Source organism: Hemicordylus capensis, chromosome 2 (genome assembly GCF_027244095.1).
Source record: "Hemicordylus capensis ecotype Gifberg chromosome 2, rHemCap1.1.pri, whole genome shotgun sequence".
Classification (NCBI taxonomy): domain Eukaryota; kingdom Metazoa; phylum Chordata; class Lepidosauria; order Squamata; family Cordylidae; genus Hemicordylus; species Hemicordylus capensis.
The window spans coordinates 196,451,226-196,474,092 of NC_069658.1; the positions used below are offsets into that span (position 1 = coordinate 196,451,226).

The window sequence follows — 22,867 nt, forward strand, 5'->3', positions numbered from 1 at the left end:
ACGATTTAAATCACTAGCAGGGTGGATAAAAATAAAAAAAATCCGATTTAAATCAAAAAAATCCGATTTTTTTGATTTTTTTTTTTTAAAAAATCATTGATTTTTATCCACCCTGCTAGTGATTTAAATCAGTTTGATTTAAATCAAATCCACCCTGCCCAGATCTCAACACCATACAGCATCTGTGATATCACCTTGTCCTGGAATATTTTAAGTGAGATTGATTGATTAAGTGCCGTCAAATTGGTGTCGACATCGTTGTCGTAATCAAGTCCATCCACCTTGCTGCTGGTCGTCCTCTTCTTCTCTTTCTTTCAACTTTCCCCAACATTATAGACTTCTCAAGGGAGCTGGGTCTTCGCATAATGTGTCCGAAGTATGAGCCTGGTCATTTGTGCCTCGAGTGGAAATTCTGGATTGATCTGTTTTATGATCCATTTGTTTAAGTGTAGGAGCTATTAATTCCCCTCCTTTGGAATAAAAAAAGAATTAAAATAGCCCCCACAGTGCATTGGGCAGTTGTTAGAACAACATTAAGATGGCCATACTAGAAACCTATGGAAGGAAACACGCAAATACCTAAAAGAAGAGCAAATATTTGTTAGCATTAATTACTGACCTGTGCTTAATGTTTCTGCTGCCAAAGACTACCACTTTCGTTTTGTCATAATTAATCCTCAGTTTCTTCTTTTCACAATAATTGGCCAGTCTAACCAACACTCTTCTAAGTCCAATCTCAGCTAGTGATGTGCAGAAAACAAGTTTGCCCAGTTTGGTTCAAATTAGAACTGGTTCAGGCCCGGCTCAAGGTCGGGGTTCAATTTTCAGGTTTGTTTTTGTTTTTAATGAGTTACCATCCAGCAAAGGGAGCAGTGGCCTTTGGGGAGTGCTGCAGCAGCAGTGTGTGTGTGTGTGGGGGGGTGTCTCTGGCATTTCCCCCTACCCCGCCAACCTCCCCCTGGTCTTTTGGGGCCATTTCGGCCCTCTGAGAGTGTGCGGTAGCCATTTTTTAGGCCAGTGCGCATGCGTGCGGCCTATTTGCGTGACCTCAAAAAATGGCCACCGCTCACTCACAGAGGGCCAAAACGGGAGCCGGCAGGGAGCGGGCAAAGACACTGGAGACACACACACATACCCGCGGCTGCCACAGCACACACACCCCCCAAAGGCCACCGGTGCCTTCATTGGGTGGTAAGCCTTTTTATTTATATATATATATATATATATATATATATATATATATATATATATATATATATATATGAAAACTGAACACACATATTGGGAGAAAAATTGTATTAACAATACATTTGATCTTAGCCAAAAGGCCGAGAAGCCCTTCCTTATATGATCCCTCTGAATATGGCCTACAGTCATCAGTTGAGAATTTAGTACAAAAATAATTTTAGAAAAAATGACATAAATATCCAAGTTATGCTGTACTGCAAGATGTCATTGATTCAGCATCTGCTGGGAATTTATTAAAAATGTAGTTTTCTCATTAAGATCAGAACTCCATCTAAGACATTGTTTATCCTGAATAAGGCTTTCCAGTTTATAGTGAAGCACGGGTGGAGACACTGTGTGCAAAAAGGATCATAACCAGAGTCAGATGGTCACTCAAAGGTCTAAAATAAATAAAATAAAATAAAATAAATATAAATCTCAAAAGTGCAAACCCGAGGAAGAAATGTCATCAATACCAAGAGGTAATCAATAACACTGGCTTCATTGGAGTTTTAAAGGTGTAAATACCGACTTGAACTATCATGGTCAGTGCCATGGAGACTAAAACCCAAATCTAAAGGCCAAATTCAAAAGGGAGACCCCTTGTTTAACACTTTATCCAGAGGACCAGGGCAAACAGGCTATGAGTCAACAAGTCCAGTGCCATTGTAGAGCATGGAAATAGGCCTCCATGACAAGATTTCCTTTCTGTGCCGTCTTCCTTGGTAAGATGGCAAGGTCAGAAATAGAACTCTGTGTCATCAAAAATTCTGAGAGAGGTCACTGTCTGTATTTTCACTCCTACAGATTTTGCTCAGTTCCCTCCCTGAAGAGCTCACAGTTTCTATCTTTAGAAGCTTACATGGCCCCAATACCTCTGTATCCTAGCATATCAAGTCTTTAACATAGCCATCCACAAAAATATCCTGCCAAGCAAGGAGACAATTTGTACAGATGGAAAACTAAGATTTCCCAAGCCTCACAGCCCAAGTTCTGATACACAACACAATTCCAAGCATGTTCATTCAGAAGTCAGTCCAAGCATGTTCAGTCAGAAGTACCAAGTTCAATAGTACTTACTCTCCAGTACGTGTGTTCAGGATTGCAATTTGGATTGCATTCCAATTTACTTGGAATCATCATTTATTTCAGTCAAAATTATTGCCAAATAGGTCCTTTTAGGGTCCTAGTGAGAGTGACCTTCCCTAGGAAGTGTAGAAGCAATTTAACAAACTCAGGTCTTCTACATAGAAAAGATTAAATAATGAACAGCTTTCCTTTTTCACTGAGAAAATAATTTATTCCAAACAGACAGCAAATGGGACCGCTACAAATAATGAAGCTGCAAACTTCAACACCTCCAGCACAAGTACTTGGCCTACTTAGAGGACTGGCTGCTATCCATCTTTACTATAAAAGGGAGCCTCAGAGAGCACATGGCCCTCATTCAGTTCCTACTTCCTTTCTGAATCTCTTGTTACTCTGACCTTAAGACCAGAACTTGTTCCCTTTGGTTACAGACAAATAAGTTTGAATGTCTCCCAATATTTGATGTCAACATTGATGATTATGTTATTATTCTGAATATGTATATGAACAAAAATTTCCAAAGCAGTTTGTACAGAAAAAGAAATAAGATGGTTCCCTGTCGCAGAGGGACTCACAATCTAAAAAGAAACTTAAGGTAAACACCAGCAACAACTACTGGAGGAATGCTCTGCTGCGGCTGGATAGGGGCAACTGCTCTCTCCCTGCTAAGTACCATAGCACTACTATCATCATTTATATACTGCTTTTGAACAAAAGGTTCTCAAAGAAAAAGATTAATAAGAAAGAAATTATTCCATCTTCAAAGGGCGAGTCGAAAAAGAAATGCAAGATAGACACCAACAAGAGACACTGGAGGGATGGGGTTGAATACAAGAGTCCCAAAAAGTGCCTCTTTGCTCAGTTAGCAGCATTAACATTGGCATGTTGATTAATACCAACATTAAACCAAAAGTACACACCTCCAATTTACCTTTCATTCCAGCAAGGAGGTTACCAACAGTCCACTGAGTACGCCAAAGATGGTATTTGCTGATTCATAAAAGCTCCCTCCCTGAGCCACCACGTTTGCCCCTTCCTCAAGAAGAAATGGTCCTCCACAAACACTGCAGCATTACTCAGAACTCTATGCAAACCCCTCTCTTTTCCAAAATACCATAGGCTGCCCCTCATACCTGCAACATGTGATTAATTGTTTCCAATATCTTCTGTTTGCAGAAAAGGAGTTAGAAAAAAATAAGACGAGAGATCCCCTAACTAGAAGACAAATCAGAACAAAACCTTTGGTGGGACATGATATGAAAATACCCCTGCTAACTGGGCAAAGAGGCACCTTTTACCGTGGTGATTCTCTTTATTTAGCAGGGGGAGAGTAACTGGCCCTATCCACCCCCAGCACAGCACTTCCAGTGACTGTTGCTGGTGTGTGTCTTATGTTTCTTTTTAGAATGTGAGCCCTTTGGGGACAGGGAGCCATCTTATTTATTTGTTTGTTATTTCTCTTTGTAAACCACCCTGAGCCATTTTTGGAAGGGCGGTATAGAAATCGATTATTATTATTAATAATAATAATAATAATAATAATATGGAACATATCAAACAAAGAGCACAAGTACAAGGATGAATATGCACACAAACAGAAAGCATACTAGGATGCTTACTTCTAAATCAGACCAGAATAACATAAGGCCCAGGGGCTGGATCCGGCACACGGGGACTTTTTTGCTGGCCCCCAGGCAGGAATATAACCCCTGCTAATTTGGCAAAGGGGCACCTTTTTAACATGGTGATTCTCTTTATTCAGCCGGGGGAGAGTAACTGGCCCTCTCCACCCCCAGCACAGTACCTCCAGTGACTGTTGCTGGTGTCTATCTTATGTTTGTTTTTAGAATGTGAGCCCTTTGGAGACAGGGATCCATCTTATTTATTTATTATTTCTCTGTGTAAACTGCTCTCATTTCTGGAAGGGCGGTATAGAAACAAACAAACAAACAAATATGCTGCCTGTGAAGAACTCTTGGCCTGTCCTGATAAGTAGCAGCAGCTCAATGCAGTTGGCTACTTGAGATCAAATACCCCCCACCCCTGGGTCACAGCTCACTGACATCATCCCTGTTTCCACTCACTCCCCACCACCACTCCAACCTTCTGCCTTTCACTTTCATTAATATTTGTAATAATCAATTTTTAATGTAATAATTGACCTTGACCCCCACACACCAAGTCATGGTTGGTTCTGGACCACCAGAGCATTTGAATTGTGGACCCCAGCTGTTCCGTAAGCCAATGCACAGTAAGGCATAATAATGTAGCAAGGAAAGACAGAACTTGTCCCAATATGGGATAAAACTGCAAACTTGATAATAAGCTGTCAAGCTTGTAAGCATGAAAGCCTGACCAATTGTTCCAAGCACTAAAATGCCCTTCAGGTCCAATGGTTCAATACACAGTAATCAGATTACAACGGTGCTTTGGGAAAATCAGAGCATCCCTACATGCTAAAAAGGCTTGGCAAAGTTGGGAAGCATCAAACATTACACACACACACACAGCTGCCCTAGTTACTAGGTTAAATAATATATTTTAAAAACTAATATATTTTTTAAATATAAATATTATATTTTAAAAACTGTTTCAAAACTACTAAAATTGCTACAATTAGTAGCAAAGTAGAGCTCTGGAGCAAAAGCAAGCAGGCACATCTTTTGCTTTCTAGCACAATTAGCTCTAAGCAACTCTTTGCTGGCAATGTGCTCCCAAGAATACTGCTGCTGGAATCCCAGCAAATGATAAATAGGACAGGCTGCAGCTGTATGCGCATGTTGTAATGGCTCTAGGCCACAGGCTCTCTTCCTTAAAGCAAGAGAAGGCAGCCCTTGGAGTGACTTCACAAGCACAGAAAAAGATGATGAGTAAAAGATGACACAGAAGAGATTTATAAAACACTACACCACCAAAGGCTTTTATGACACAACACAGGAATAAAAGCATAAACCTGAAAAGCGAAAAGCAGTGGATAAAAGGATGCACAAAGGATTCCACAGGATGCAACTTAAGAATATAAGAACAGCCCTAAGATCAGGCCCAAGAGTCCTATCTAGTCCAGCATCCTGTTTCACACAGTGGCCCACCAGATGCCTCTGAGAAGCCCACAGCAAGAGGTAAGGGTATGCCCTCTCTCCTGCTGTTGCTCCCCCCTGCAACTGGTATTTAGAGACATCTTGCCTCTGAGGCTGGAAGTGGCCAGAGGGGACTCAACCAGGAGAGCATGCTGCATGAACACACCAAAGAGCTTAGCTGGATTTAAAACAGACAGACACGCAGAGAGCATCCCATTCCAACATGGAACTGTTAAAGTTGTGTTAGTGATATGAGTCCACTAATACATACCATTTGGTATTTTCTATGGGAAATCTCAGCCACATGCTCTCTTTCTAGGATGCTTCCTATATCCCTCTCAGATAGTTTCAGCGCTGTCTTTGACAAAGTCAGAACAATGGGTTGCATACAAGCTGACATAACTTATGCTCATAGTTAAGAATGTGGTGGGGAAAGAATCCTGGACAGACTTTGGCCATTTTTTCCATGATGTTATCTCAACAATCGAAATATCTGTACACGTATGAAATACCATATTACACTTTCCAGAAGAAGTCAAACATTTTGCACATATCACTGCCAGATTCACCAGTCAGCTGGCTTCAGCAAGTTCTTGAAATATGAGGTGTGCTATAATAAATTGAACAAGGCAAGTCTATTAATAATGGCATTGAGGTTTGCTTTTGACTTCTTTACCTGCAAATATTGAAACTTCTTTATTTACTTATTTGGACTGGTAGTCCATCCCATCTCACAGGCTTAAGACAAGCAGCAAACAAAAAAACAGCAATCAATAAAACAGATTAAGACTAATCCAATTCAATAAAATTTCTCCACTCTTTTCCAGCTTATCCCTGAACCCAGCCCAAACAGGAAGGTCTGCTTCCAGAAGATGCTCAGATATGCATTTTGGGAAGTCCATAGCGAGAAGTTCCATTAAGAGGCAGCCACTAAGAACATCTCTCTTCTTACCCATGTCGATCCAACTAGACAGGAATATATCATCCACATCCTCACTGGACCATAGTTAGCAACTTCAGGACATTCCACTACTAATTATCTGACAAAACAGCAGATACTTTTCACTTCCACTGCTGTATACCAGTAACACATAGAACTAGACTCTACATACTAGACTTGCACAGAGTTACGAGATCTTGAGATAAAAGAGGTCCTTCATGCCCTCACCCTATACAAGCCAACAGCAGAACCTCTGCAAAATTACCAACTACCAGTGCCTGGTTAAGTAGGAAAGAGGGCATTTCTGCCCTTTCCCCCATTCAAACTGTTCATTCTTGGTTTTAGACCTGTTGCACAAGCAGAACAAAAAAAACCTGCAAAAGGCTCTCGGGTATCTAGAGAATAATGTCTCCTCCGAGCATAGTACATTAACACGACCGTGCCCTGAAAACATCGACACAGTAGCACGTCCCCATTTCACCCCAAGCCTATTTGCAAACCCCTAAATAAGCTCTACCTCCAGTAGCAAAAAGGGAGGCGATAGGAATTCCCAATCCTGTCCCAATTAGTCGAAACCTCTCTTACCTTGGCGGGAGGGGGGAGAGGAGGGGGGAGAGGAGTGGAACCTGTCCCCCCCTCCTCCCTCGCTGGCGTGTGGTGGTGGTGGTGGTGGTGCTGCTGCTGCTCCTCCTCCTGCAGCCTTCCTCCTCCTCCTCCTCCTCCGGGAGGAGAAGTGGTGCTGAGCAAGGGACCTGCTGTGCCCCCTCTTCCTCTGACGTGGGCGATAGAGCGCAGGTAGAGGCGGCAAAGAGAAAATCGGGGAAGGCTGGAGGCGAGGGAGGGGGGAGCAGAAAACGAGGAGGAGGAAGAAGCGACAGCTCTGGGGAGCAACAAGTGTGGGGAATTAGAGGGGAAATGCAAGAGTGGAGGAGGGTGGAAGAAAACAGGGAGAGAGTCGTGCTTGGGGAGGGCCCTTGCCTGGGGGGTAGAGGAGGGATCCTAGCGGTGGCAGGACCTGAGGATCTAGGCGGGGAGGAGGCTTGAGATGCCTCGAGAGGGCCCCCTATGGGAGGCGGGGGAGCCCTGGGGTCTCCGGCTGGACGCTGCTGGCCAAGGAAGTGGGGTGGCACTGGCCTCCAGGGAGGGAAGCAAGACTAAGGGGGCTGGCTGGGGCCTAGAGGGATGATTGGGGGTGGGGGCTTGTAAGGGGCAGGCAGGGCCGCCGGCCTGGGGAAAGAAGAGGGATTAAAGAAAGGGGAAGAGGGGAAGGGGGGGGACAAAAAAAAGGAGGGAGGAGGAGGAGGAAGAAGGGGGGAAAGAAAAAAAAGAAACAGAAAAAAAGGGGAAAGGAGCTGCCGGCCCCTCCTCCTGCCTGTGCGCGCGTGTTGCGTCACTCCCCCCGTGCGCGCGGCGCGGTGCCGTCAATCCGCGCGCGTCACGCCGCCGCCCCGCCCACGCTCTTGTTGCTTCTAGCAACCCCGAGACGCATCTCCGCCCTTCGAGAGGCTAAACGGAGGCGGAGGAGGCAGCGGCGGAAGCCGCACTGTGGGTGCAGCAGAGGAGGGGAAGAAAGTGCTCTCTCCGGGCGGGTAGGGAACGGTTTTTAGAAGTCGGGATTACCTTTTATTTTCACATTCTTCTTGGAAGGAGGGAAATGTCCTGCCAAATGGATCGGGAGCTGCCGAGTTCTTTGGATCGGTTTCCGAAATAGCTGTAAGAGGAGGATGACGACGACGACGACCTCCTGCATCCACAGGAGTAGCTCCGCAATGTTCTCTGAGGAAAGGCTGCACCCCGCCAAGCACTTGCTTTCCTCTCCTTGACTATACACGTTGCACATCCTCCCTGGGATGCTTCAGACCTTGAGTGCAACGCCTGATGCCAGTCAGCCGCCCTTGAACGCGGGGTGGGGCGGCCGACTGACTTGCGAGTAAGGCGAATGATGATACCCTGCAAGGCAGGCGAGCGGGTGCGTTTGAATGGCCGGCCTCCCTTCGGTGAGAGGCAGGGGTGTAGCCAGGGGAGAGGGGGCCGTGTCCATCCCTCTCTCTGGCAGCCTCCCAGAGTGAGGGACATAATGAAGAAAATAGGGAGAGGTGGACCTGGAGGGCCCTCAGGAGCTGGGGGCCCCAGGTTCTTTGAATTCACCCTATAATTCATTCTCTCAGTTATAGCTGTGCCCCTGGTGAGAGGTGTACTGGGTCATATATATATATTTTTTTAAATGCCTCTTTTGCATTTTTAGTACATAAACTCTGTAATCTTGATTTTCTGCGGCGGGGGGGCAGCTTTTAAGAAAATGTGTCCTCTGGTTCTTGAGCACTGGTTGCCCCATTGGGGGGTGGGGACTCCAGGGACAAACAAGTATGCCTGAACGCCACGTGCAGCTTGACCCTTGGATGACCACTAGATAAATATACCTCCTCAACTGGCAGGAAAGTCAGTATCCTGGAAGCTTCGCTCTTCCTCATCTATTTTCTTTGGAAGCTGCCTCTAACTGCATTTGGAACTTGGACTGTTTGTTTTTGTTTGTTATCTTTTTAAATCATTACAGTATGCTCACACCTGAGAAGAATATTGCTTAGAAATGTATCAGACATAACAGAAATAAAACATATTTTTGTAGATTTATCTTTTCTCTCAAATTATTCCAAACATACAGTATTCTTGCTGATAATTCCTTTTGCTTGATGCATATGGAGATATATAGATATCTCCACTCCAATTGACCACAAGTATTTTTTTTTGTTCTTCCAACCCACTTCTGGCACTATAACTATGAACAGCTCCTTTATTCAACACGTTTGAATAGGGCTATGATGTATGAGTGTACAGATGTCTGTACACTCCTACATGTTTTTCTGTGAATGTACATTTTAAAAGTGAACCTGGGTACAGACCCCTCAAGTGCATGGTACCGATAAGTTTACTGCTGCAGCTGTGTATATTTGTATGTTGATCATAAAGTGTGAATAGGGCTTCACTCCATATAGAAGTAATTTTTATTTATTCTTCCAGATGACTAAAGAAATTCCTCAGTAGAACAAAAAGGCCCTCGTATGGAAGCAACCCATGTAAATGTAATGGTGATCTGACCATTAAAGACAACTCCAGAAGGGGCATCTAATTAATCTAGTGAGCACCAGGTGTGTGGCTGTAGTGATCAGCCTCCCCCTCCCTCTAAAGAGTTAACAGGGAGTGAACCCTTGTCTTGACTGACCAGCTGGTGAACTCCAGGACAGCCAATCAGTACACCAGTTGGGTGGGACCTAGAGAGCGGTTGCTGGGAATTCTGGGAACAAGAAGGGCAATCTGTGCTGAAGAAACGCATGCGGAAAGGCTTAATGAGGGTCATGCAGTTTTTGCTCACTCAGGGTCGAAGCCAGCATGGAGGTTTTTCTCATGGCATAGAAAAATAGGAAGCTGCCATATACTGTGTCAGCCCACTGGTCTATCTAGCTCAGTATTGTCTTCACAGACTGGCAGCAGCTTCTCCAAGGTTGTAGGCAGAGATCTCTCTCAAGTCTATCTTGGAGAAGCCAGGGAGGGAACTTGAAACCTTCTGCTCTTCCCAGAGCAGCTCCATCCCCTGAGGGGAATGTCTTGCAGTGCTCACACTTCTAATCTCTGAATAACTTCAGACCCTTGAGAGACAAGATTGCAGGAAGCTTGATTCTCATCAGGTCTTGTGTGAGTTTTAAAGAAAAAGGGGATTCAGCATAGGGAACAGTTTGTTAGTCAGATTTTGTGTTAGAAACTTATATTTATTTGTGTGTGTGCTTTACATATTCCTGATACTGCTCTATTATTGTTTACCTGCAATGTAATTAAAATAAGATACACTAGCCTACACCCAACCCACCTAAGGCATTGCAAAAGACTGCAAACTTTTAAACGTGCCTAAATGCAAACTGAAACTGAAGTCTAGGAACCTATTTTTGTAACCTACTAAGTATTTTTGAGTGTATTTAAAACCTAAACACCTCAGATGAAGCAATCTGTAGTAATTGAATAAAACTGTTTTTTGTTTTCACAAGCCTCTGAGTTGGTTTTTAATTCAAGAAAAAGGGAGGGTGGAAGGGATTTATCTGGTGCAAAAGCATCCTCAAGCACTCAGCAGCTATCAATTTCCTCATCATGAATAGGCCTACACATGGAAGGTTTTTGTACTTATCCAATAGCAAATAGAATTTCTCCTGGGATTCCATCCCAAGCCCAGGGAGGTTCAAGCTCTGTCAGTAAGAGGGGTGGTGGCGGCAGCATTTTAATTCTACCAGAAGTATAGATTAGTTTTATGAGAAGCCCAGCCAGGTATCTTGTCAAGGATGATTCAGCATTTTCCCCCTTCACATGAGTTGCTCTGAGACAAAGGCTTTAATCCGTTACAGTGGCGAGCAGGAGACTTTCCTGAATTTCCTTCTTAGAGTTGTGCAACCTTTAATGAAGAACTCTTCATTGTGCAAAGCAGACTGTTCCACCATCAAAAACAGCTCTCAGGAAATTCCTCCTAATGTCTAGCCAGAATCTGCTTCCTAGTAATTTCAACCTACTAGTCCTGCCCTCAGGAGCAACAGAAAACAAGTCTGCTCTTCTTCCTATGTGACAGCCCTCCAGATATTTGAAGACGGCTATCATATCTCTGATGAACATTCTCTTCTCCCACCTAAATATACCCAACTTAAACCATTCCTCAAAGAACTTGGTTTCCAACCCTTCATTATCTTGTCGTCGTCCTCTGCACTGTATTCCAAGTGAGGTCTGACCAGAACAGAGTGGAACTATCTTTAATCAAATGAACAACAATTCTGTTTGTTTTTAGAGCAATGTGTGGCAGTCTACTGAAGAACAAATGAATACAGCAAACAGCAGATGGGGCAGAGGTTTCATCAATGTAAAACGGAGGGTGGCCCTCATGCAGCAATCCTTGCTGTGCTAACATGGATATTGCAGTGTTTCTCTGTTTCCATTAGTGAAATGTTGGAGGATACACAAGATGCATAGAAACCACAGTGGGTAACACCCAGGCGCTCATTCACCTCACATCACCTCTCTGTAGGGCAGACCTGCCTACCAGGCAGGTCTAGGTGATTGCCTAGGTCACCAATTGGGGGGGGGGGTTGCTACTCTTGCTGTGAATAGTTGCCCTCTGTGTAGCAGATGGGGCAGGGAGAGCAGTGAGGAATGAGAGAATGACACAAACTGGGTAGAAGAGAATTTAGCCAAGCAGCCCGTGAAGCTCTTCTCACGATCCATGAGAAGAGCTGCTTCTGGGTCTGCGGGGAGAGCGAGCTTAACCTGCTCTACCCACAGACAAGCAGCCACTTGGTAGGTGGGCAGCCGGAGTCCTAAAGGAACCTATACATTACAGAATATAAATTTAACTGAACTTTGGGGGACAGGGGGCCCCAAAGTCATATTTTACCTTGAGTGCCAAAAACTAGGGCCAACCCTTCTTCTATGTCTGCCCCACACACTCTTTCCATATACTTCTTCATCTCCAACAGGTATTTATTTACAAGCTGCCTTTTAAAAAAAAAGCTCTCAAAGTGATTTCCATAGGGAAAATGGACAACAATTAAAACATCTTAATTCTACAGTTTTCAGTACAGTCTTATCTTTACTCTTCATTGTACAGTCTTGTAGACCTCACCAAGGTTTCTTCTTTCATATGCAAGAAGAAATTTTAATTTACACACATAGGAAGATAGGAAGCTGCCATATACTGAGTCAGACCTTTGGTCTATCTAGCTCAGTATTGTCTTCACAGACTGGCAGCAGCTTCTCCAAGGTTGCAGGCAGGAATCTCTCTCAGCCCTATCTTGGAGAACCCAGAGAGGGAACTTGGAACTTTTTGCTCTTCCCAGAGCAGCTCCATCCCGAGGGGAATATCTTGCAGTGGTTATGTATCATCTCCCATTCATATGCAACCAGGGCGGACCCTGCTTAGCTAAGGGGACAAGTCATGCTTGCTACCACAAGACCAGCTCTCCTGTCCTGAACATGAATATTCAATCTTTACCAAAAGGTACTGTAGGTAGGTAGGTATTTATTTATTTATTTATTTATATGGGGGTGTGTGTGTGTGTGTGTGTGTGTGTGTGTGTGTGTTTAGGTGGCTGCTTTATATTGCTTTTAGTTTATTATATTTTTAAAGTATATTATATACAGTATTTCATATTGTGTTTTACTGGCTGACATCCAGAGCAACATACCAAGGTTTGGAGAAAGGCTGTCTCTTTGCAGCCAGAGGCTTCCCGAGCAGCAGAATGCACAGGCGGAAAGGAAGGGAGTGATTTCGCTAATCTCCCTGGCCTCCAGGAGTGCTCCTTGAGGGCCTCGCAACCTTCAGGAGCAGAGTGAATCTACAGTTGAGTGACTGGGTGCTCCGCACATAGGTCACGGTGGGGCTAGGGGGGAGCCACCACGCTCACCCACCATGAGTGGCTCACCATTGCCATCGCCACCAGTGGCCCCCCCACCCACCTGCCACTGGCCTCTGCAGCCCCCACTCACCCCACTCATTGGCCTCCCATTACACCATCATGGTGCAGTATAATGACATCACCACCCTAGCACCTTGGGTGGGCTTGCACTAGGGTGTTGATGTCATTATACCATTTCACAGCAGTTGAATGGGAGGCAACCAGGGGCAACGGCAGCAGTGAGTAGGGGCCATAGAGGATAGCTCTGGGTGGGTGGGGGCAGTTGATGGTAGGCTGCTGGAGGCCAGTGGCGAGTGGGCAGGGGCTGCAACAGGTAAGTGGCAGAGGGCTGCAAAAAAACCCAAAACCTGGACTGCCACCAATGTCACTTATTCTAGTGCCCAGGGACATATTTCTAGAAGGCACCAAGCAATTCTGGAGGCTGGAGAGATCAGAGAAAATCGCTCCTCTCTCCCCACACCTGAGCTTTCAGTGTGCAGAAAGATTCTGGCTGCATTAAGAGCAGCAGCCTCTGGTTGCAAGGATACAGCTCCTGCTGCCGCCTCAGAATGCTGCTCTGGGGTCAGCCAGCTACTTTTTCAGCTGTTGTAAACTGCCTTGTGTCTGTTTGTAACAGAGAAAAATGAAGTTGGAGTGGTAGTAGTTTTGTATGTAGAGACGCTGAAATCTTACATTGTTACTTAAGATATCCCTTAATTTGATAGTTTACTTCCAGCAGGTTGAAGATGGAACGGGCATCTTATAATAAACTTTTAAAATCTTATATACCAGCTTGATGCAGCTGTTTTAGGTAGTCTGAGCAAGAAAACAAGGAATGTCAGGTAAGGGAATGTTGCTCTGTTGAAGGCTGTTAGGGTGAAACCTTGTCAGAAACCTTGTTCCAAAGATTGTCATATGGTAATGACTTTAGAGACATTAGGCTCATTCAGACACTATGATTAACTATCACTGCTGGTGCCTCCTACCTTGTTTTTAATTCCCACACGAGCAGAAAATGGGAGCACGCACAGCTCCCGAAACTGGGCAGGACTCTTGTCAACTGCTGAATGAGGTAGGAGGGAATGCCCTCCTACCCAGTGGGAAGCTAGCTGATGATCACTGCTGCCACCTCCTACCTTATTTTTCACTTGCACACGAACAGAAAAAACATGGCTTGTGTCCCACCCAATTAATCATTGTGTGACAAAGCCTATTTTTAGAGCAATTGAAAAGTTTGCAAACGATCACGTCAAAAGGAACAGGAAGATTTGATTGTTTATAAAAGATAATGTGTACCAGGAAGAGAATGTTTTGGGTTTGTTCTTTGCCATGCATAATGTCTCTGAAGCAGGCATTTGTGGGGCAGAGTTTTCACTACATGACAACTTTGCCTCTGACAACGGGCTTATGCTTATAACCCAGCATGATTGGGTTATACGCATCAAACAAGAACAGCAACCAAGCTTCCATCAGCAAGAGCTACATGACCAGCTATGCAGCAAGACAGGTGGCAACATACCAAGATCCAGGAGACAGATTTTGCGACTATCTTCTTGGATTGGCTGCACTAGGAATTGCTAAGAGAAGGGATCCATGTTTGTGTACACTGCAGCTCTCCAGGGCCAAGGTCATGCTTCAGCCTTGCCACTCTACTTTATCTGTTATGTAATGTTAATAGGACCAGTTCCTTGTTATCTTGCACCTCAGGAGTCCTGGCACTTCTCCTATTTAAACATCTATAGAGCCTGCCAATCATATGCTCAGAGCTTTACAGAGCATTTACATTATGTACTTTTGGCCCAGAAGGCTTATAAACTACATTAAATACAGGCCAAATGAAGTTGGAGAGATGGGTCCGAGTCAGTGTTCTCTCTAGCTTTGTTCATCTGTGTGAGGGATGAGTTTTGTTCTGGGCGGCAGTATCAAGGCAGTGTGTGTGCATATGCATTCAGAGTGGGACCTTCCTGATTCAGCCTGAGCAGGATCTAAAATGAACTGAGCGGGCAAAAAAGATCTTATAAGCCTGTGCACACCTTAGAGAGAACACTGGTCAGAGGAGCATCACATAGTGGCAATCAGGGAGATGCATGTCAGATGAAGGTTCCTGCACAGCTCCTACCAGAAGAGAATGCAAGCTCTCTTTAGGTTGCCTCCCCTTGTCTCTGTACGGTTCTGTTCACTTCTATGAACATTTGCTGGTCACACAAAGAGCAGCACGGGAGGTTGGCTGCCTCAAAGGCAACCTGTCCTCTTTCCTTAGAAATATATAGGGGCTGGCTGGAGAGGGAAGAGAGAGGCAGCTTCTCGCAGACCTTCCTTTCCTGAAAATTGATTTGTGAGAAAGAAGAACAGGTTGCCTTTGATTCTGCCACCCTCCTCAAAAGACCCACCCATGGGAAAGTGGCAGGGAATGAGTCCATTTTCAGTCATTCATCTTCAGTTATTAACATCACCTAGTATTTATTTTAAACATTTCTTTCACACCTTTCCACCCATATGGGTTGTGAGCCCTGCACTATGGTAGAACACTGGCCTGCTCCCATCCAGTGGCCATAATCGGGCATTAGGATCCAACAAGACTTTAGATGGCCCTGGGAGGGCCGCACCGCACCTGCAGCTTGGTGGAGGGGACTGAACTGAACAAGGGCAGGCTCAGATTTCTGTATAGGTCCTGAACTGGGGAGTTCCTGACACCAGCTGATTCCACACAGTGGGTTGTCACGAGCTCACTCAACGGAAGATGATGGCCAGAAATATATGACACAATAGCCAATAGTAGGGATGTGCAAACAGGTTCAAAGTTCGATGGTTCAGGGTCGAACCGACCCATCTCCTGTTTGGTCTGACCCTGGACCAAACATGCCCCCTGAACACACACCCCAACTGTTTGGGGGGTTTGCAGAGTTGTTGGAGGCAGTGGGGGGGCATGGAGGTCCCCCCTCCGCCTGCCGGCCTACTTTTTTGCCACCATTGGCTGTTTGGCCAGCTCTTCGGCCTGTTCGAGCCTTCCCCCTCGGCGCGGCAGCCATTTTGGAGGCCGCCGAACTTACGCAATTGGCCTCTGCGTGGCCTGGGTCATGCAGAGGCCAATTGTGAAGGCGCGGGCATGACACAGGTCCAGTGAGGGATAGCTAGGTTTCTAAAGGTCAACTCTCACTGGGACTATGCCCAAAATATGGCTCAGCAGACCTCTGCGTGAGGACTGGGGCAGGCCAGGCTCTCTGGAGAAATCCAAGGTTGGGATCTAGCTGTGAAGTCAATGAGCCAGGCCTAGGCTAGGTGGTCAATCCATGTTGGGTTGATGGAAACCTGTTACAAGGTGCCAATAAAGATATTTTGAGCACAATGCCCATCATCTTGTTTCTGCTACATCCACATGGGCTACGATAAGCACCAACCTCTTCAAGATGAATTGCCCTCCTGGGGTGGTGACCCTGACATGGGTCTTCAAGACAGCTCACATGAAATAACAAAAACAGTAATTTAGTCAATTAGTTGCTGCTGTCGCCTCCTCCTCCTCCTCCTCCTCCTCCTCCTCCTCCTCCTCACTGAAGTCTCTACAAATACAACTACTGGCTCTTGTCTGGTATTCACCTCCAACACCAAGAGCTCATTCCCCAAAACAGCTACCAGGAAAATGGATGACTATTTTACAGAGTCCTTTCTCATACTCTATTTTGGGATTTTCATATTAACAGTTAATAAATGATTGTCATTTATAATGTTCATCAACCCTTACTGTTGTATTCTGTCTAGCAGTCTTTTATGTTTAGTTAATCAGAAGTTTTTCACTCCGGAGATCCTGTAGGGAGTGTGGAGGTTGAAATCAGAAAGGAAAGGGGAGGGAAAAGAGAAAGAGAAAAATTGACTTGTTTCTGAATAAAGCTTAGTTAAACAAACACAAGATTTCTTCGTGTTTACAAGGGAAGCAGCTATAAAACACATATTATGATTCCTATAACTCAAACCTAAAGATCTGAAACTGCCATTAAGACAATCTTCAGTACCTCCATAATCCACAGTCCCATGGTTTCTTAGAAAAAGCATTTATGGGGCTTTAAAAGCCCTATTTACACATTATGTTCAATACTCGTACAATCCATGTACAGTTAAGATAGGTACAGATCTGTATGCAGGTATGGTTATTCACATGTTATCTTGAACACAAGTACAGCAGTACATTTCTATCTGTATCTTACATTTCAGGGGGCACATACTCAGGCTCACTTTTTAAATGAACTCGGGTAGTCATTCACACAAAAACATTTGCAGACAGCTGAATGTAGGTAGGACTATATGAATGTCTGTATAGGACTATAGTTGGCTAGATTTCTAGGAAGGAAAATACTATTTAAATTAGTATCCTTTTGACTGAAATATTATACACAAAGAAAATTTGAAGAGATGAGAAGGAAAAGAGAAGGTAGGGAGTAAGGTGGTGTGGAATCTGGAGCTATAATTTGCCATTCATAAAGATATTGCTTCACTTTTCTTGTGATGTCTGTTAGGCAACTTGAGGAACATCGAGTGGGGAAGATTTGCTCCTCTTTCATGAAGAACACATGTTGCAGCCAGTCAGAAATAGAGCTCTAAATGGAGATTCTAATGAGGATTTAGACTCTTCGTATCTTTTGGTAAGCTCCATACCTCTTGCTCCTACTGATTTTCTCCTGCTGACCTGTGAATACTTCCAACCATGCTATAGTAACAGATTAACTCTACCTTTGTGGCAGTCATGCCAATTTCTGTTATTTCTCCCTGTAGTTACCTGTTTTATAGCTGTTTCTCTTATCCATATAACACATCCTTCCCCTTTAAAAGAATCAAAAATTGAATTGATTTAAAATCTAGTGACAAAGTCTTGAAGTCTTTTAGGTGGTCTCCTGTCACGCACACTTCTACTGAATCCTGGGTTCTCAGGCACAGGAGCTGTTTGGTCTTCTGGTCCATCACTTTCATCAGCCTCGTCTGTGAGTTCAAAATTGGACACAAAATCAAATTACTCTATAGTTTCTCTCTGAGATTAGTCTCCCTTTCCTCTTGTTTCATAGTATGCATGCTGGAAAGAGTTGAACTGTTCCATTTCTTTCCATCTTCCAATAGGACAGAATCTCCTCAGATTTCAGTTATTTGTTTTGGTCCAGAATATCAGGAGCATCCCTTTCTCACTTTATAAGGCAGCCATACTCAAAGTCCCCCACCTGATATGTTCACTGTTTTGCATCCTGTTTCTGATTACAAAAATATACAATTTATATTTTCATTGTCTCTCCTATACCCAATCACGAACCTCTGCATCCTCATGGTGAGGTAGTACGGAAAGCCCTATCAATTGTTTCCATTGGATAAGTTTGGTGGTAGCTTTGCATCCTCTCAGCAGTTCAAAAGGTGATCTCCCTATAGTGGAATGAGGACTAGTTCAATAAGCAAATAGAGTTTCATGGACTGATTCTTTCCAGGGTTGTTGATGCGTAGTAGCCAGTTGTAAACTTCCTTTCACTAATCTCTTCATTCTTTCTACTAAGCCATTCCCTCAACAATGGCTCAAGGAAAGAGTCTTGTGTTTTATCCCATGGTTGTGCAAGTATTGCTCCATTTCAAATGAGGTAAGCTGTGTCCTCATTTGAAATGGAAGGAAGTTGATGAGTTTTATGCTCAAGTCCAATCTGAAATTGCCAGAACATGCAAGCAAGATGTGATGCTGGTGAATGGAGACTGGAATGCCAAAGTTGGAAAAGTTAAGGAGGAAAACACAGTCGGCCTATATGGCCTAGGAAACAGAAACAAAGCAGGAGAACAACTTATTAGTTTCTGCCAAGCCAACGATCTCTTCATTGCTAACACATTCTTCAAACAACCAAAGCGGTGCCTATACACATGGACATCACCAGATGGAGTACATAGAAATCATTTTGATAACATTATTGGTGCAAGGAGGTGGAAGAGCTCAGTTATAACAGCAAAGACATGGCCAACGGCCGACTGTGGAACAGATCACACTCATGTGCAACTTCCAAGTCAAGCTAAAGTGGAAAAACAAATCTATACAGCTTCCACAATATGATCTTGAGAATGTACCCACCATTTTTAAGGAGAACATCAGGAACCACATTGAAGTTTGGAACCTCATTGATAGGGAACCAGAGGAACTGTGGAATGAAAGAAGAAGTTGTTAAGGACGAATGTGAAAAGAGACTGCCAAAGACCAAGAAACAGAAGAGAGCAAAACGGATGTCAGAACAGACAGTGGAAATTGCTAAGAAGAGGAGAGAAGCCAAAGTCAAGAAAGATAAAGGTCTCAGGAAGGAACTTAATAGGGAATTTCAGAAAGCTGTTAGAAGAGACAAGGAGCAGTACTACAACGACAGCTGTAAAGACCATGAGGATGGAAACAGACACAGAAAAACAAGGAACGTTTTCCAAAAGATCTCTGAACTCAGAGGGAGGTTCCAACCTCGAATTAGTATGTTAAGGGATGCCAAAGGACAGATAGTAACTGATTCTGAGAAGATCAAACAGAGATGGAAGGAGTCAACATCCAAGATACTCTAGAAGATATTCCCTACTTGCAAGAACCTCTAGTACGGGAAGATGAAGTTAGATCAGCATTCCGGTCATTATTATTTATATTTTATATCCCACTCTTCCTCCAAGGAGCCCAGAGTGGTGTACTACATAAGTTTTGCCTCACAACAACCCTGTGAAGTAGGTTAGGCTGAGAGGGAAGTGACTGGCCCAGAGTCACCCAGCAAGTATTATGGCTGGCTACAGGAATTGATGGAATAGCTACAGAAAGATGGCAGGCAACAGAAGAAGAAATAGTCAAGGCTCTAACCAAACTATGCCAGCAAATTTTGCAAACGACACAGTGGCCAACAGATTGGAAGAGGTCAGTCTACATACCCATACCAAAGAAAGGAGACTTAAAAGATTGCGCAAACCATAGCACAATATCCTTCATTTCACATGCTAGCAAAATAATGCTCAGGATTATTCAATGCAGATTAGAGCCCCATGTGGAAAGGAAAATGCCAGATGTTCAAGCTGGTTTCAGAAAAGACCGAGGAACAAGAGAAATCATTGCTGATGCACGCTGGATAATTGAGAAAGCCAAAGAATACCAGCAAGAAGTCAATATGTGCTTTATTGACTAGGGAAAAGCCTTCAACTGCATTGACCATGTTAAGTTGTGGAATATCCTTAGGAAATGGGCATCCCAGAACATCTCATTGTTCTCCTGAGAAACTTATACACAGGACAGGAAGCCACAGTCCAGACGGAACATGGTGAAACAGACTGGTTCCAGATTGGCAAAGGAGTAAGACAAGGCTGTATACTTTCTCCCTCTTTATTCAATTTATATGCTGAACATATACTGAGAGAATCTGGATTGGAAGAAGATGAGCATGGTTTTAAAGTTGGAGGAAGAAACATCAATAACCTGCACTACGCTGATGACACCACTCTGATAGTTGAGAATGCAGATGATCTGCAAGCTCTAGTAATGAAGGTCAAGGAGCACAGTGAAAAAATGGGAAAACTAAATGTCAAGAAAACTAAACTAATGACAACGGGTACAGCAACCAGTCTCAGGATTGTCAATGAAGACACTGAAGTGGTGGATAGCTTCTGCCTTTTAGGATCGACCAACAACAGTAAAGGATCCAATAGCCAAGAAATACGCCACAGACTAGCACTTGGTAGGGTTGCAATGAAGGCCTTGGAAAGGATATTTAGATGCCGTGATGTGTCTACACCTACAAAGATTAGAATCGTTCAGCTAATGGTTTTTCCCGTGACACTCTATGGATGTGAAAGCTGGACTTTGAAGAAGCAAGATAGAAAAAGCATTGATGCTTTTGAACTTTGGTGCTGGAGAAGACTTTTGAGGATACCATGGACAGCCAGGAAAACAAACAAATAGACCACAGAACAAATCAATCCAGAATTTTCACTCGAGGCACAAATAAACGGGCTCAAACTATCATACTTCGGACACATTATGCGAAGATCCAGCTCCTTTCAGAAGTCCATAATGCTGGGGAAAGTTGAAGGAAAGAGAAGAAGACGATGACCAGCAGCAAGGTGGAATGACTCGATTGTGACAGCAATGAATGCACCACTGAGAGACCTTAAAGGCCAACTTGAAGACCGATCATCCTGGAGAGAATCTATCTATGTGGAAGCTAAAAGTCAACACCAACTTGATGGCACTTAATCAGTCAATCAAGGTATGTCCCATTGTCAGTCACCTGTTCTTCCCTCACCAAAACTGGTGAGACCTTTCCTCACCAAAACTGCAGCCATGTACTGGATCACCTTGTTTGTAGTAATGTTGCCAGTAAATGAAATTTCTGGCCAGTGGCACACCCAGGTCATTTGGGAGCCCGGACCTGAAGGTCTTTGGAGGCCCACTGCCATCGTGATGGGGGGCGGGTGAGAAGAAAGTCCTTCCCTTTTGCACAGTTTCCCCCCTAAATGCAGCTGCACTGCCACAGCACTAGCTGTGGGAAGGGTGAAGGTGATCCAGGTGGGGAGGGGAGAGTTCCCCTTTAAGGAGGATATGTTTAATTACCAAGGGAGGGGGGATGGGGCCCGGTGGCAGTTGCAGGGAGGGTGGGGCAGCAAGAAGGGGAAAAAGGAGAGTTCCCTGTTACCCTCCATCATGGTCTGCATCCGGGAAGGGAGGCAGGTAGCGAGCTCCATCCAGCCCCAATCCCTCCTCCCAAGTGATGGTCTCTCACCCATCTGCTTCCCACGAGGAAGCCTCTCTCCCTTCCCGGACCCAGACCGTGATGGAGGGTAACGGGGAAACTCTCCCTGTCCCCTCCTTGCCACCCCACCCTCCCTGCAACCACCACCACGCCTCATCCCACCCTCCCCCGCAATTAAACATATCCTCCTTAAAGGGGAACTCTCCCCTCCTCACCCAGGTCACCCTCCCTGCAGCTAGTGCCACCACCGCACAGTGGTGGCCTGGTTTTTATTGGTTTTTGTTTGTTTGTTTTAAAGGCACATGGGTGGGCATGGGGACAGCAGCAGGGCAGCGTGGGAGCAGCTTGTTCTTTGGAGGGCCCCCCCCAGACCTTGGAGGCCCCAAGTCAGATCCCCAAGGTCCGGAGGAAAGAGTGTCTCTGCTTCTGGCCACTATCACCGTAACAAATCTTTGCTTTGTGGGTTGGTTATCAAAAAGCCCCATTATATCCAGAGCAAGTTTCTCCCAGGGACCATTGAGATACTCTACTGGAGTCAAGGGGGTGGTAAAAGTCTTCTCATACAGCACTAGATTACATTTTCAATGTGTTTGTCCATACCTGGCCACCAAAAACAGTTATCTGATTTGTCTTATAGTCAAGCTCATGCCCAGATGACCTCCATGGGCAATTTTGATCACTTCTGCTTATATGGAGGTTGGTACCACCAAACGATCAGTCCTCAGCACCAGCTCATTGAGAAGAGGAAGCTCACTCGCTACGTGCCTGTATGGGTGAAGATGTTCAGGTACCTTGTTTTTGTGTGGCCATCCATTCCTTATGTAAGGTTTAAGTTCAGTAAGCACTTGGTCAGCACTGAGGGCCACTTTCCATTCAGAAGACATGATCACTCCATGAGTTGATGAAGCTATTGAGTTGATGAAGCTATTTGCACAATTACTATTCCTTCATCTTAGTATTCTGGGATTTCCTCTTGGCCTGGAAGTCGAGATAAACAATCTGCAGTTGTGTTCCAAAAATCTGGAAGATATTCCTGGAAATCAAAGTCCATAAGTCTGATGATCCATTTGTCTATTCTTGGAGTTGCTCGACTTGATCCCCAGGTAGTAAATACAGCAGACAGGGGTTTATGATCTGACCATAAAGTGAATTTTCTACCCTACAAGTAAGTCCTGAAGTGCCTCACTGCCCAGAAACATGCTAGATCTTCTTTTTCAATGACAGAACACAATTTATCTGATGCAGTAAGCACTCTGGAAGCAAAGGCAACTGTAACTCCCCTGTCCCCTTTTTGCTGGGTCAAGACATCACCCAAACCATAGTCAGAAGCATCAGTGGTTGCAATAGTGTGCCTGTTGGTGTCAAAAGAAGTGAGAGCAGGGCTTTCAGCAATGGCCG

General features: G+C 44.6%; 1 protein-coding gene and 1 long non-coding RNA gene across 2 annotated transcripts in view; one reads left to right on the forward strand and one right to left on the reverse strand.

The window, feature by feature from the left end:
- Positions 1-7,711, reverse strand: part of R3HDM2 (R3H domain containing 2) — a 221,848-nt gene extending 214,137 nt beyond the window's left edge. The window contains exon 1 of the mRNA XM_053292391.1: positions 6,919-7,711. The gene's annotated coding sequence lies outside the window, so the exon portion shown is untranslated. The remainder of the gene's footprint in view (positions 1-6,918) is intronic.
- On the forward strand, positions 6,992-10,364 carry LOC128343403 (uncharacterized). The gene is made up of 2 exons (XR_008315508.1): positions 6,992-7,128; positions 7,981-10,364. It is a non-coding gene; the product is annotated as an uncharacterized LOC128343403 (long non-coding RNA).
- Positions 10,365-22,867: the final 12,503 nt, after the last annotated feature.